This window comes from Pygoscelis adeliae, unplaced genomic scaffold (genome assembly GCF_000699105.1).
Source record: "Pygoscelis adeliae isolate BGI_AS28 unplaced genomic scaffold, ASM69910v1 Scaffold142, whole genome shotgun sequence".
In the NCBI taxonomy this organism is placed as follows: domain Eukaryota; kingdom Metazoa; phylum Chordata; class Aves; order Sphenisciformes; family Spheniscidae; genus Pygoscelis; species Pygoscelis adeliae.
Genome location: NW_008824247.1, coordinates 197,312 through 202,006, shown reverse-complemented (window position 1 = coordinate 202,006; position 4,695 = coordinate 197,312). Strand labels below are relative to the sequence as shown.

The window sequence follows — 4,695 nt, the reverse complement described above, 5'->3', positions numbered from 1 at the left end:
CCCCCGCTCTATTACAACCCTGCCGCCATCGCACAGCCTCCCGGCGCCGCAGGCTGGGCACCGCCCCAGCGCCGAGCATGCTGGGAGTGGTAGTCCCAAGCCGCCGCCTTCCCCGCCCAGCTGCGAGGCGGTTCTTCGGCGCTCGAACTACAGCTCCCGAGAGCCTCAGCGGCGAAAAGGCCGTTGGTGGGCCTCAACACTGAAGTAGTACGCCCACAGTAGCCGCTGCCCCGGTTCCTGCCCGGGGCTGTCAGGAGCGGGAAGAGGTGGCGGGGATCCTTTCAGGCTCCTGGGCCTGCCCCTCGCTCCTGAGGACGGCCCGCAGGTGGAGGCGGCTTCCGGGTCCTCCCCGCGTCACCGCTGGTGGCCCTTCTGGGGACGGGGTTTCTCTTCGGGCGGCGCCGCTCCCGGAGAGGCAGAAGGCCGTATGTGCGCAGTGTTCTTCGGCGGCTGTCCCGGCATGGTGTGTGGGGGGATTCCGGTCTAGTGAGCTGTCCGCAAGCCTTTCGAGGTGTGGCGTTTTCTGCAGGGGTGAGGCTTTGGACTTTTCGTGCGCTTTTATTGCGGCTCTTTTAATCTTTAAATAGCTGCAGTAAGGGAGGAGCAGAAAGATAAATGGGCAAAAAGCATCACCTGGCTTTCTGACGTTTTGTGCTTTAGGCGTGCTCTATCTTACTGAGCGAAGTTAGTGTTTTCCTCTAAACCCCAGTCAGTGGCAGAGCATCACGCTCCAAAAACTTGTGGTACGTCGCAGCCTGTGACCTGTTTTTGCAGCTGTTGTGGGCAAGTACAAAACCGAGCTCTAGGTTGTATAAACCCAGGACAGCCCTTTCAGTCGCCTACTACTAGTTTTAATTTCTGCTGTTACTTTCTGTAGTTCCACAGGGCTGTTTCTGCTCAACTTTCTATCATCCTTCCTGCACTTCGGTTTTGCCAGCTATGAATATATTGTCTACATGATTGTCCTCGGACTGGATTCTGCATTAACAGTGATAAGCTACTGTGCTAGAAAATACAAGGATTTGTACTTGTGCTTTTTTAAAGCACAGCATCGCATTCAGTCCCTTTGACATCTCGAGTAGGAAAATACAGTAGAGGTTTGTTTTCAGTTTACCTGCACACTGAAGGCCTTACAAGACTACAGATTATTCATGGTCTATTGTTGGATGATAAAAATTGATTTTTTGGGTCCCTCTCTGTGCTAAAAATATAATCCATTGCTAATGATGGTGTTGAATTTGTGGTTTGATCGTGAAGTACAAGCTCGTGTGCTTGTGTGAAATCCTTTTGAGGCTATTGGGGCCTTATGGATCTCCACCAACATAAATTAAAATTGTGAGAATTAAACCAGTGATAATTGTCAGCAATTCCACTTTGCATAACTTCCTTATCTGGTGCTGCAACAACAGAGTATTCCAGTTATGAAAGTGTTTATCAGCAGTTAATTAATTCTCAACACACAGATTAAATACAATAGTTTTATATTCTGATCTTGAATTTTGGAAATTTTGCCATTCAAAAAGAGTAAAACCAAACACTGCTAAAATTCCTTGAGAAGTTTGGTTCTCTAGGGAAATAGGAGAAGAGAGGCTACTATTCCGTGGTAGCGTTCATCGACAGTGAAAGAGAATAAAATCTCCACTGAGGGGAGAGAAGAGTTGCTGGGGACAGACTTTGAACAGGTTCAACTCAATTTCCTGCTCTCTGTCAGGTATTCCAAAGTTCACTTATGCTTTAACAGTGATAATTTCCTCCTCCTCCCAAGTGCAGCGAGGGTTACTGCCCCTTGTTATGCAGTAGACTGCACTTTGCTCAGTTTAATTATTTGACTGGGTTCCTGTCCCTTCGGGCATTTTGCAGGGACATATGAGTGTGTCCTAGCCCTTCCTACCTATGACACCGAGGCTCTCCAGTTGTACCTCACGCTATTGGGGAAGGAGGAAGATCCTTCAGGGAGGGCAGCTGCCTGAACAGGTGAGTGTAAAGGATTTGGCTCCCTCAAAATCTAAAGAGAAGAGTGGGATCAGGGGTCACTTAATACCTCTTGTGCTGACAACAGAGAAGGGGGAGTGTCTCTGCAGACAGACTTGGAGACAATGAATCCCTCAAGTTTATGCATACCTTTCTGTTTACTGGCTGATCTGCGGTTTATTTACAGATCAGTTCTCGGAAGAATTTTTTTCTCAGTTCTTTGCAGCTTGATTTTCATAAGCAAATGTAATATGAAATACTTTTGTGGAGTTTTGCACCACATGTAGCTACCAATCTCAGTTGCTTCTGGTGTGTTCTGGATGACATATGGACATATAGGCAGGGCTGATGCTTGCAATTGGTTGTATGTGTTTCATCGCCTTCTAATAAACTTTTTGTTTTGGCTGTGCAAATAGAGTTCATTATTTCCTGAGGAGACAACTTCTGGTGATACTTCTGGCAGTATCCAGAATCTGCTTTAGAGAATATATTGAGAAAACTAGTGCACACAGAGCTCTAGTGAAGAGGAAGGCAGTGCCCAGATCTATACTATGGTTATTAAAGGAAGCCTTTAGCAGTGGCACGTTTGCCCTTATATATGCCTCAAATTTATCTGTCTTGTTTGTGACAAGAGTCAAAATAAAGTTGATAAAAGCAGCTTAAAATAAGACTTTATACCACAAAGTACAGCTTCTTAAAGGTACAGTTTCCCACATAGCCAAGTTATAACAAGGTCGCATCATAAAAGATTCTTGTCACCTCAGATAACATAGTATCTTGTGAAAACCTCTTAGTTAAAATATGGAGAGTTGTTTTTTGTGTGAGCAGAGAGTACTTCTATGCCAAAAGCACTGCTAATGACATATAAAACAAAAACAGGAGCCCCAAAATATAGGTATATAATGACATCATATGCCCTTTGATCCGCTATCTGCCTGATATGCACGTATTACCATTACAGAGTTGCCAGTTCTATCAGGTGTATAGTGCAGTAGATGATTTGGGCCCTTCCTACAGATTACCTTTCTGAGATAAAATTACACAGATGTGTATAAAATTGTGTCTGATAGCGTTGATTTTCCAGGTTATCATGAAACCCCAAATTCAAATTAATTATGTTGCTCTCTCTCCTTGACTACTTATTTTTTAGCTAATAATTTAAGTTCTTCCACGGTAGCGGGCCATCTGATTCCTTTTGTACTGCACTGAAGAACAACTTTACTTGCACACATTGAAAATCAAATAGGCCACATTCCATAAATGTAGTATGGGTAACATACTCTAAATCTCACCCTAAAATTACCTCAGGCTAATGTGTTTGGGTTTTTTTATCTGAAGCCTTATCCTAATCATCTGCTCTAAACTTGGGTCCTTGTTAAATTAATTACACAATAATCTTATATTAGATTGTGAAGTGCTGTATACTAATTGTTAAGGCAGAAGAACCAATTGGGTAATTAAATTATTTGTTACTAGTCCTAAGAAACTAGTAAAGAAACTGTTCTAATAAATGTTTCCTCATTTGCACATACATAGTGCAGAAAAATGTGAATTGGTAAATGAACGCAAGTAGTTCAAACAGCACCTGCTTTCCTTTTTGCAGTCTTTAATGTAGGTGTTGTTTACTTATAGAAGTAGGAGGATAGAAGCTTAATTAGAATTTGTAGTCTATGTGGGAGCTCTCATTAAGTTGGAGAAAGGTCATTTTTGCTCCGAATGGCTTCCCCAAGAGAGAGGGCACTTAATATCAGACATTTTTGGCTAACAGAAGAACTGCTTTCCTTTCACATTATCTTTACTTTCAGACAAGCAATTTCTTATTTGTTCTGCCTCCTCCTGTGAGTCCAGGATGAATCTGGAGAGGCCAAGTATTCTAGAGTGTCAGTTTTGTCCAGTTATCTCACAAATAAAATTATTTGGCCTTAAGTCACTGTGGAAAACTTACATCATCAAGTAGCTTTTCCAGAAATACAAATAGAGGAAAAACAAAGTCTTTACCAGTGACACCAATACTAACCATGTGGATGCAATATGGACATGGTGTACTGGGATCCAAAAAGTCATTGCTAAAAAGAATTTATGTTCTCTTCATGGTAGTTACTGTAGCGTTAGCAGTGTGTCTGCATTATCATAGACTCATAGAATAGTTTGGGTTGGAAGGGACCTCTAAAGGTCATCTAGTCCAACCCCCCTGCCATGGGCAGGGACATCTTCAACTAGACCACGTCGCTCAGAGCCCCGTCCAACCCAACCTTGAACGTTTCCCATCTGTGTTGTGGCAATCCCAAATACCAATCAGTACAGACTGGGCGATGAGAGCAGCCCTACTGAGAAGTACCTGGGGATACTGGTAGATAAAAAATTGGACATAAGACCCCACCTGGAATACTGCATCCAGCTCGGGGGCCCCCAGCACAAGACAGACAGACCTGTTAGAGCGGATCCAGAGGGCCACAAAAGCGATCAGAGGGCTGGAACATCTCTCCTGTGAAAAAAGGCTGAGAGAGTTGGGGTTGTTCAGCCTGAAGAAAAGGCTCCAGGGAGACCTTTCAGTATATAAAGGGGGCTTATAAGAAAGACTGAGAAAGACTTTTTACCCATGCTGTAGTGACAGGACAAGGGGCAATGGTTTTAAACTGAAAGAGGGTGGGTTTAGACTGAACATAAGGAAGAGATCTTTCACAATGAGGGTGCTGAGACACTGGAACAGGTTGCCCAGAGAAG

At 43.8% G+C, this 4,695-nt stretch overlaps 1 protein-coding gene across 1 annotated transcript in view; it reads left to right on the top strand.

Annotated features, from left to right (window-relative positions):
- The first annotated feature begins 342 nt into the window (after positions 1-342).
- The window catches only part of PARP4 (poly (ADP-ribose) polymerase family, member 4), a 58,841-nt gene continuing 54,488 nt past the window's right edge, over positions 343-4,695 (top strand). Inside the window, 2 exon segments of the mRNA XM_009335259.1 lie at positions 343-531; positions 1,861-1,974. The gene's annotated coding sequence lies outside the window, so the exon portion shown is untranslated.